We start from the raw sequence: 12355 nt of genomic DNA on the forward strand, positions 1-12355 counted from the left end.
CATATGGCGTTTGACGAAAAGTCACGGTAATCTTATGTCTTCATTGTCAATGTCTTGGGACCCATTTGATACAGTTTGACATGGTTGAGGTCAGTGGATGAGGAGAAATTCATCCAAGTGTAAGACAAGCAAAAAACAAGACATTTCCTGTTGCCACCAGGGGGCGCTGCGGTTTTAAGTCATCATTTATGCATAGATGTCATCAGGCGGGGACTATTGTCTTACATGTCTAGTTTGGACTTGATTGGAACATGTATGTCCGAGATACAGATGCCCGTGTTTTGATGGCGTGTAACCAATTTTTAACGCCATGCCACGGTCACACGGTGTGATAAAAAAAAAATCCCTCAATCATTTTTTATCTCCATCTTGTTGTGATGACACTCATCTGAATTTGAAGTTGATCTGATGAAAGCCCTGGGACAAGTACGTAAAAGTAAAAATGTGGGATATTGCCAAAATGGCCACTAAAAGCAAAATGGCGGACTTCCTGTTGCGTTTTTCATAATGCTCCATGAGACTTTTTTTCATGACTGGTCACGATACACCTATATCCAGATTTTGATGAAAATCCGTTATGTGGAAACCTAGGGGCTGGTTCCAGGGGGCGCTGTAGAGCCATTTTGCCACGCCCAATTCCAATTACTCCAGAATACTAAAATATCCGCAGACCTTGAATTTCCTGCAAAGTTTCATAACTTTTTGAGCATGTCTAGACCCTGAAAAAGCCCCCCAAAGGGAAATAATAATAATAATAATAATAAAAATCCTTACAGATTCAATAGGGCCTCTCACCATTCGGTGCTCGGGCCCTAACTAGGGCTACGTTGTAGCACTTGCGGGCCCGAGCACCCGCACGTTGAAGCCTGTTGCGGTCGGTGGAGAGAGCGATCGATGACCAAGCGCACATCATCGATCGAGCATGCACTTCTCCACGTTAAATGCGTTTTGCGCTCTGCGGCAGTAGGTTTGCCAGTAGGTGGCGCCATCACCATTATTACGCACAGACATATATATCTGTTCATGTAGGCGCTCTGATGTAGCGTGAGCAATTTTGTGTCAATTGGACAATGTTAACACAACTTAATTTTCACACTGATCAGTAGGTGGCGCTATGACCCTGAACTAATATTTATATGTGGAGCTGTTCAGATCAGTATTGTGATCATAGGTCAGTAGTTTGGAGCCGGTTGGATAATGCAGAGTGGATTAACAAAGTACTTCCTGTTTCCTGGCGAATCAGTAGGTGGCGCTATGACACTGAGGAAATATTGACACATAGAGCTGTTCAGGCTTGTACTCTTATCATGTGACAGAAGTTTGGTAGTGATAGGACAATGCACAGTGGAGTTATGATAACATCGTGTCCTTTGGCGAAGGAAAATCCTTCGCCGCACATCAATGTTTACACGGTTTGAGGAAACGTCACAATTCTGACCATGATCTAATGACTTGACTGATCTGATTTGAGCTGTATATTGTAAATCAGCCAGGAGCAGTTCATCAAAGTATAAAACATGTCACTTCCTGTAGCCACCAGGGGGCGCTGTAATTTAAAGTCATAATTTCTGTGTAGATGTCATCAGGATGGCACCCTTGTCTTACATGTCTAGTTTGGACTCGATTGGACAATGTATGTCCGAGATACAGAACCTCGTGTTTTGATGGCGTTTAATCAAACTCAAGACGCCACGCCACGGTCACACGGTGTGACGAAAGGTCAATCTCTTAATCACTTTTTATCTCCATCTTGTTGTGATGGCACTGATCTTAATTTGAAGTTAATCTGATGAAAGCCCTGGGACAAGTGCATCAAGTAAAAATGTGGAATATGGAAAAAAAATGGCCACTTAATCCAAAATGGCGGCCTCCCTGTTTGGTCAAGCATACCTATCCAAGATATTTTTTTGTTTGTTATGAAACGACACATGTCCCGATAGATTTGTATAAATGTCGGCCATCGTAGTGCCGGGGTTGCCCTATAGGGGGCGCTGGTCAGTTTTTTTGCCACGCCCATTTCTTAAAACCATATGAATATCTTCAGGGGGGGGCTGTTGTTACACACATGTAGTTTGAGAGAGATAGAATCATGAACACTGAAGTTACAGCAATTTCGTGTTTCACGGCGAGTTGATGAACTTTAATGCCACGCCATTCATATGGCGTTTGACGAAAAGTCACGGTAATCTTATGTCTTCATTGTCAATGTCTTGGGACCCATTTGATACAGTTTGACATGGTTGAGGTCAGTGGATGAGGAGAAATTCATCCAAGTGTAAGACAAGCAAAAAACAAGACATTTCCTGTTGCCACCAGGGGGCGCTGCGGTTTTAAGTCATCATTTATGCATAGATGTCATCAGGCGGGGACTATTGTCTTACATGTCTAGTTTGGACTTGATTGGAACATGTATGTCCGAGATACAGATGCCCGTGTTTTGATGGCGTGTAACCAATTTTTAACGCCATGCCACGGTCACAAGGTGTGATAAAAAAAAAATCCCTCAATCATTTTTTATCTCCATCTTGTTGTGATGACACTCATCTGAATTTGAAGTTGATCTGATGAAAGCCCTGGGACAAGTACGTAAAAGTAAAAATGTGGGATATTGCCAAAATGGCCACTAAAAGCAAAATGGCGGACTTCCTGTTGCGTTTTTCATAATGCTCCATGAGACTTTTTTTCATGACTGGTCACGATACACCTATATCCAGATTTTGATGAAAATCCGTTATGTGGAAACCTAGGGGCTGGTTCCAGGGGGCGCTGTAGAGCCATTTTGCCACGCCCAATTCCAATTACTCCAGAATACTAAAATATCCGCAGACCTTGAATTTCCTGCAAAGTTTCATAACTTTTTGAGCATGTCTAGACCCTGAAAAAGCCCCCCAAAGGGAAATAATAATAACTAGGGCTACGTTGTAGCACTTGCGGGCCCGAGCACCCGCACGTTGAAGCCTGTTGCGGTCGGTGGAGAGAGCGATCGATGACCAAGCGCACATCATCGATCGAGCATGCACTTCTCCACGTTAAATGCGTTTTGCGCTCTGCGGCAGTAGGTTTGCCAGTAGGTGGCGCCATCACTATTATTACGCACAGACATATATATCTGTTCATGTAGGCGCTCTGATGTAGCGTGAGCAATTTTGTGTCAATTGGACAATGTTAACACAACTTAATTTTCACACTGATCAGTAGGTGGCGCTATGACCCTGAACTAATATTTATATGTGGAGCTGTTCAGAATAGTATTGTGATCATAGGTCAGTAGTTTGGAGCCGGTTGGATAATGCAGAGTGGATTAACAAAGTACTTCCTGTTTCCTGGCGAATCAGTAGGTGGCGCTATGACACTGAGGAAATATTGACACATAGAGCTGTTCAGGCTTGTACTCTTATCATGTGACAGAAGTTTGGTAGTGATAGGACAATGCACAGTGGAGTTATGATAACATCGTGTCCTTTGGCGAAGGAAAATCCTTCGCCGCACATCAATGTTTACACGGTTTGAGGAAACGTCACAATTCTGACCATGATCTAATGACTTGACTGATCTGATTTGAGCTGTATATTGTAAATCAGCCAGGAGCAGTTCATCAAAGTATAAAACATGTCACTTCCTGTAGCCACCAGGGGGCGCTGTAATTTAAAGTCATAATTTCTGTGTAGATGTCATCAGGATGGCACCCTTGTCTTACATGTCTAGTTTGGACTCGATTGGACAATGTATGTCCGAGATACAGAACCTCGTGTTTTGATGGCGTTTAATCAAACTCAAGACGCCACGCCACGGTCACACGGTGTGACGAAAGGTCAATCTCTTAATCACTTTTTATCTCCATCGTGTTGTGATGGCAGTGATCTTAATTTGAAGTTAATCTGATGAAAGCCCTGGGACAAGTGCATCAAGTAAAAATGTGGAATATGGAAAAAAAATGGCCACTTAATCCAAAATGGCGGCCTCCCTGTTTGGTCAAGCATACCTATCCAAGATATTTTTTTGTTTGTTATGAAACGACACATGTCCCGATAGATTTGTATAAATGTCGGCCATCGTAGTGCCGGGGTTGCCCTATAGGGGGCGCTGGTCAGTTTTTTTGCCACGCCCATTTCTTAAAACCATATGAATATCTTCAGGGGGGGGCTGTTGTTACACACATGTAGTTTGAGAGAGATAGAATCATGAACACTGAAGTTACAGCAATTTCGTGTTTCACGGCGAGTTGATGAACTTTAATGCCACGCCATTCATATGGCGTTTGACGAAAAGTCACGGTAATCTTATGTCTTCATTGTCAATGTCTTGGGACCCATTTGATACAGTTTGACATGGTTGAGGTCAGTGGATGAGGAGAAATTCATCCAAGTGTAAGACAAGCAAAAAACAAGACATTTCCTGTTGCCACCAGGGGGCGCTGCGGTTTTAAGTCATCATTTATGCATAGATGTCATCAGGCGGGGACTATTGTCTTACATGTCTAGTTTGGACTTGATTGGAACATGTATGTCCGAGATACAGATGCCCGTGTTTTGATGGCGTGTAACCAATTTTTAACGCCATGCCACGGTCACACGGTGTGATAAAAAAAAAATCCCTCAATCATTTTTTATCTCCATCTTGTTGTGATGACACTCATCTGAATTTGAAGTTGATCTGATGAAAGCCCTGGGACAAGTACGTAAAAGTAAAAATGTGGGATATTGCCAAAATGGCCACTAAAAGCAAAATGGCGGACTTCCTGTTGCGTTTTTCATAATGCTCCATGAGACTTTTTTTCATGACTGGTCACGATACACCTATATCCAGATTTTGATGAAAATCCGTTATGTGGAAACCTAGGGGCTGGTTCCAGGGGGCGCTGTAGAGCCATTTTGCCACGCCCAATTCCAATTACTCCAGAATACTAAAATATCCGCAGACCTTGAATTTCCTGCAAAGTTTCATAACTTTTTGAGCATGTCTAGACCCTGAAAAAGCCCCCCAAAGGGAAATAATAATAATAATAATAATAAAAATCCTTACAGATTCAATAGGGCCTCTCACCATTCGGTGCTCGGGCCCTAATTAAATGCGTTTTGCGCTCTGCGGCAGTAGGTTTGCCAGTAGGTGGCGCCATCACTATTATTACGCACAGACATATATATCTGTTCATGTAGGCGCTCTGATGTAGCGTGAGCAATTTTGTGTCAATTGGACAATGTTAACACAACTTAATTTTCACACTGATCAGTAGGTGGCGCTATGACCCTGAACTAATATTTATATGTGGAGCTGTTCAGAATAGTATTGTGATCATAGGTCAGTAGTTTGGAGCCGGTTGGATAATGCAGAGTGGATTAACAAAGTACTTCCTGTTTCCTGGCGAATCAGTAGGTGGCGCTATGACACTGAGGAAATATTGACACATAGAGCTGTTCAGGCTTGGACTCTGACCATGTGACAGAAGTTTTGTAGTGATAGGACAATGCACAGTGGAGTTATGATAACATCGTGTCCTTTGGCGAAGGAAAATCCTTTGCCGCACATCAATGTTTACACGGTTTGAGGAAACGTCACAATTCTGACCATGATCTAATGACTTGACTGATCTGATTTGAGCTGTATATTGTAAATCAGCCAGGAGCAGTTCATCAAAGTATAAAACATGTCACTTCCTGTAGCCACCAGGGGGCGCTGTAATTTCAAGTCATAATTTCTGTGTAGATGTCATCAGGATGGCACCCTTGTCTTACATGTCTAGTTTGGACTCGATTGGACAATGTATGTCCGAGATACAGAACCTCGTGTTTTGATGGCGTTTAATCAAACTCAAGACGCCACGCCACGGTCACACGGTGTGACGAAAGGTCAATCTCTTAATCACTTTTTATCTCCATCGTGTTGTGATGGCAGTGATCTTAATTTGAAGTTAATCTGATGAAAGCCCTGGGACAAGTGCATCAAGTAAAAATGTGGAATATGGAAAAAAAATGGCCACTTAATCCAAAATGGCGGCCTCCCTGTTTGGTCAAGCATACCTATCCAAGATATTTTTTTGTTTGTTATGAAACGACACATGTCCCGATAGATTTGTATAAATGTCGGCCATCGTAGTGCCGGGGTTGCCCTATAGGGGGCGCTGGTCAGTTTTTTTGCCACGCCCATTTCTTAAAACCATATGAATATCTTCAGGGGGGGGCTGTTGTTACACACATGTAGTTTGAGAGAGATAGAATCATGAACACTGAAGTTACAGCAATTTCGTGTTTCACGGCGAGTTGATGAACTTTAATGCCACGCCATTCATATGGCGTTTGACGAAAAGTCACGGTAATCTTATGTCTTCATTGTCAATGTCTTGGGACCCATTTGATACAGTTTGACATGGTTGAGGTCAGTGGATGAGGAGAAATTCATCCAAGTGTAAGACAAGCAAAAAACAAGACATTTCCTGTTGCCACCAGGGGGCGCTGCGGTTTTAAGTCATCATTTATGCATAGATGTCATCAGGCGGGGACTATTGTCTTACATGTCTAGTTTGGACTTGATTGGAACATGTATGTCCGAGATACAGATGCCCGTGTTTTGATGGCGTGTAACCAATTTTTAACGCCATGCCACGGTCACACGGTGTGATAAAAAAAAAATCCCTCAATCATTTTTTATCTCCATCTTGTTGTGATGACACTCATCTGAATTTGAAGTTGATCTGATGAAAGCCCTGGGACAAGTACGTAAAAGTAAAAATGTGGGATATTGCCAAAATGGCCACTAAAAGCAAAATGGCGGACTTCCTGTTGCGTTTTTCATAATGCTCCATGAGACTTTTTTTCATGACTGGTCACGATACACCTATATCCAGATTTTGATGAAAATCCGTTATGTGGAAACCTAGGGGCTGGTTCCAGGGGGCGCTGTAGAGCCATTTTGCCACGCCCAATTCCAATTACTCCAGAATACTAAAATATCCGCAGACCTTGAATTTCCTGCAAAGTTTCATAACTTTTTGAGCATGTCTAGACCCTGAAAAAGCCCCCCAAAGGGAAATAATAATAATAATAATAATAATAATAATAATAATAAAAATCCTTACAGATTCAATAGGGCCTCTCACCATTCGGTGCTCGGGCCCTAATAATAATAATAAAAATCCTTACAGATTCAATAGGGCCTCTCACCATTCGGTGCTCGGGCCCTAATAATAATAACTAGGGCTACGTTGTAGCACTTGCGGGCCCGAGCACCCGCACGTTGAAGCCTGTTGCGGTCGGTGGAGAGAGCGATCGATGACCAAGCGCACATCATCGATCGAGCATGCACTTCTCCACAATAAATGCGTTTTGCGCTCTGCGGCAGTAGGATTGCCAGTAGGTGGCGCCATCACTATTATTACGCACAGACATCTATTTATCTGTTCATGTAGGCGCTCTGATGTAGCGTGAGCAATTTTGTGTCAATCGGACAATGTTAACACAACTTAATATTCACACTGATCAGTAGGTGGCGCTATGACCCTGAACTAATATTTATATGTGGAGCTGTTCAGATTAGTATTGTGATCATAGGTCAGTAGTTTGGAGCCGGTTGGATAATGCAGAGTGGATTAACAAAGTACTTCTTGTTTCCTGGCGAATCAGTAGGTGGCGCTATGACACTGAGGAAATATTGACACATAGAGCTGTTCAGGCTTGTACTCTTATCATGTGACAGAAGTTTGGTAGTGATAGGACAATGCACAGTGGAGTTATGAAAACATCGTGTCCTTTGGCGAAGGAAAATCCTTCGCCGCACATCAATGTTTACACGGTTTGAGGAAACGTCACAATTCTGACCATGATCTAATGACTTGACTGAGCTCATTTGAGCTGTATATTGTAAATCAGCCAGGAGCAGTTCATCAAAGTATAAAACATGTCACTTCCTGTAGCCACCAGGGGGCGCTGTAATTTCAAGTCATAATTTCTGTGTAGATGTCATCAGGATGGCACCCTTGTCTTACATGTCTAGTTTGGACTCGATTGGACAATGTATGTCCGAGATACAGAACCTCGTGTTTTGATGGCGTTTAATCAAACTCAAGACGCCACGCCACGGTCACACGGTGTGACGAAAGGTCAATCTCTTAATCACTTTTTATCTCCATCTTGTTGTGATGGCACTGATCTTAATTTGAAGTTAATCTGATGAAAGCCCTGGGACAAGTGCATCAAGTAAAAATGTGGAATATGGAAAAAAAATGGCCACTTAATCCAAAATGGCGGCCTCCCTGTTTGGTCAAGCATACCTATCCAAGATATTTTTTTGTTTGTTATGAAACGACACATGTCCCGATAGATTTGTATAAATGTCGGCCATCGTAGTGCCGGGGTTGCCCTATAGGGGGCGCTGGTCAGTTTTTTTGCCACGCCCATTTCTTAAAACCATATGAATATCTTCAGGGGGGGGCTGTTGTTACACACATGTAGTTTGAGAGAGATAGAATCATGAACACTGAAGTTACAGCAATTTCGTGTTTCACGGCGAGTTGATGAACTTTAATGCCACGCCATTCATATGGCGTTTGACGAAAAGTCACGGTAATCTTATGTCTTCATTGTCAATGTCTTGGGACCCATTTGATACAGTTTGACATGGTTGAGGTCAGTGGATGAGGAGAAATTCATCCAAGTGTAAGACAAGCAAAAAACAAGACATTTCCTGTTGCCACCAGGGGGCGCTGCGGTTTTAAGTCATCATTTATGCATAGATGTCATCAAGCGGGGACTATTGTCTTACATGTCTAGTTTGGACTTGATTGGAACATGTATGTCCGAGATACAGATGCCCGTGTTTTGATGGCGTGTAACCAATTTTTAACGCCATGCCACGGTCACACGGTGTGATAAAAAAAAAATCCCTCAATCATTTTTTATCTCCATCTTGTTGTGATGACACTCATCTGAATTTGAAGTTGATCTGATGAAAGCCCTGGGACAAGTACGTAAAAGTAAAAATGTGGGATATTGCCAAAATGGCCACTAAAAGCAGAATGGCGGACTTCCTGTTGCGTTTTTCATTATGCTCCATGAGACTTTTTTTCATGACTGGTCACGATACACCTATATCCAGATTTTGATGAAAATCCGTTATGTGGAAACCTAGGGGCTGGTTCCAGGGGGCGCTGTAGAGCCATTTTGCCACGCCCAATTCCAATTACTCCAGAATACTAAAATATCCGCTGACCTTGAATTTCCTGCAAAGTTTCATAACTTTTTGAGCATGTCTAGACCCTGAAAAAGCCCCCCAAAGGGAAATAATAATAATAATAATAATAATAATAATAATAATAATAAAAATCCTTACAGATTCAATAGGGCCTCTCACCATTCGGTGCTCGGGCCCTAATAATAAAAATCCTTACAGATTCAATAGGGCCTCTCACCATTCGGTGCTCGGGCCCTAATAACTAGGGCTACGTTGTAGCACTAACGGGCCCGAGCACAGGCAATTTCAAGTCTGTTGCGGTCGGGGAAGAGAGAGCGATCGATGACCAAGCGCACGTCTCTGCCTTGCGTGCGTTTTAAGCTCTGCAGCAAGAATAAACGCTTCACTTCCTGTAGCCAGCAGGTGGCGCTAGGATTTTAAGTCATGGTGTCCTTGTAGATGTCATCAGATCGCGACTCTTGTCTTACATGTCTAGTTTGGAGTTGATTGGACCAAATATGTCCAAGATACAGACGCTCGTGTTTTGATGGCATGTGATCAGACTTTGACTCCACGCCATGGTCAGAGTATGGTGTTTTCCTATTTTGTAGCAGGTAAAAATACCAGTTAAATGTCAACAGTTGTCTTTATTGTCGTTCTGTTATTTAATAAATGCAACAAACTATAGTTTTTATATATATTGTATAACTATATATATATATATGTATATATATAACTTTATAACCTGTGTTATCAAATATGTTGTGCGGCTCCAGACAGATTTAAATTGGGGGAAGAGGGGACGAAATGGCTTTTTCAATAGTTACATTTTGTGTCTTGATCAAACCATGGTGTTACACTGACCTCTGGTGCCTTAATATTGGCACTACAGGTGTAATTCAATATTAAGTCACTAGAGAGCAGTGTTGGACCATTAACTACAGACATGGTGTTTTCATTTTGTTTATCAAATTTATAAGCCTCACCACGGTCACACAGATTGATGAAAAGTTTAAATTTTGATAACTTTAGATCTTCATCTTGTTTTGTACACATGCATCAAATTTTTACGTTGATTTGATGAAGGCCCTACGAGAAGTGAGTCAAACTGTAAGACATAGAAAAACAAGACATTTGCTGTTGCCACCAGGGGACGCTGTGATTTTAAGTCACGATTTCTGTACCGATGTCTTCAGGTCGCGACTCTTGTCTTATGTGTATAGTTTGGACTCGATTGGACAAAATATGTCCAAGATACAGACACTCGTGTTTTGATGGCGTGTGATCAGACTTTGACTCCACGCCATGGTCAGAGTTTGGTGTTTTCCTATTTTGTAACAGGTAAAAATAGCAGTTAAATGTCAACAGTTGCATTTATTGTCGTTCTATTATTTAATAAATGCAACAAACTATAGTTTTTATATATATTGCATGACTATATATATATATATATATATATATATATAACTTTATAACCTGTGTTATCAAATATGTTGTGCGGCAACAGACAGCTTTAAATTGGGGGAAGAGTGGAGGAAATAGTAAAGGTTGCCTACCCCTGCCTTAGGTGACACAATTTGTGCCTTGGTCAAACCATGATCCTACACTGCCCTCTAGTGACTTAATATTGCGGTACAAGTAGGTTGTGCCGGCAATATAAAGCCACTAGAGATCAGTATAAGACCATGAAACACATACATGGTTGAAATGAAAACAGGTCTTTTCATTTTGCACATCAAGATTTTAAGCCTCACCACGGTCACACGGATTGATGAAAAGTTTAAATTTTGATAACTTTAGATCTTCATCTTGTTTTGTAGAGTCTCATCTAATTTTTAAGTTGATCTGATGAAAGCTCTCCGAGTAGTACATAAAAACATAACACGTCTTAAAAACAAGACATTTCCTGTTGCCACCAGGGGGCGCTGTGATTGTAAGTCACAATTTCTGCAGTGATGTCTTCTGGTCGCGACTCTTGTCGTATGTGTCTAGTTTGGACTCAATTGGACAAACTATGTCTGAAATATGGAAGCTTGTGTTTTGATGGCGTTTCATCAAACTTTAACGCCACACCACGGTCAGACGGTTTTGCTAAAACGTAATCCTTCAATAACTTTAGATCTCCAATTTGTTGTGATGACGATCGTCTAAATTTGAAGTTGATCTGATGAAAGCTGTACGACAAGTACATCAAAGAAAAAATATGGAATATGACCAAAATGGCCACTAAAGTCAAACTGGCGGGCTTCCTGTTGCGTTATTCATAATGCACTGATGGACTTTTTTGTGCATCTAGTCATGATACACAATAGTCTTTGTTTTTTTTGAAGATCGGTGAATGCTAAATGAGGGGCTTTTCCGTAGGTGGCGCTCTTGAGCCATTTTGCCACGCCCTTTTCAAAATACTCCAGAATACGTAAATTTTCGCCGCCTTCGAATTTACTGCAAACTCCTACAACTTTTTGAGCACATTAAAGCCCTCAAAAAGCCAATTCATTTAAGCTAAGAAAAATAATAATAATAATAATAATAATAATCATTTCAATTTCAATAGGGCCTCCCACCGAAAAATAATAATAATAATAATAATAATAATCATTTCAATTTCAATAGGGCCTCCCACCGATTTCGGTGCTCGGGCCCTAATAATAAAAATCCTTACAGATTCAATAGGGCCTCTCACCATTCGGTGCTCGGGCCCTAATAATAAAAATCCTTACAGATTCAATAGGGCCTCTCACCATTCGGTGCTCGGGCCCTAATAATAATAATAAAAATCCTTACAGATTCAATAGGGCCTCTCACCATTCGGTGCTCGGGCCCTAATTAAAAAAAAACTGACCTATGATCACCATCTTGACCTGAACAGCTCCATATATTAATATTAGTGCAGGGCTCGGGCCTGTTAGTGCTACAACGTAGCCCTAGTTGTAGGTGATTTTGAAATCACAACCATTTTGGTGTTGTTGTTTTGTATTGCTTTTCAACATGATATTTAAGAACTGTACGTTAGTAGCATCACTAGGAACCGCGTGTTTTGTAAATAACAATTTAGCATTAAGTAAAATCTGCAACGATAATTTTATTAACTCATTTATATTCAATTTCAGCTGTGCTGAAAATAAAAGCTTCCGGTATGGCATTTATTTAGTTATTTAAGTACCGGAAATCTAGCACTCTAACGATAATAACA

This window comes from Pleuronectes platessa, chromosome 12 (assembly GCF_947347685.1).
Source record: "Pleuronectes platessa chromosome 12, fPlePla1.1, whole genome shotgun sequence".
Lineage (NCBI taxonomy): Eukaryota > Metazoa > Chordata > Actinopteri > Pleuronectiformes > Pleuronectidae > Pleuronectes > Pleuronectes platessa.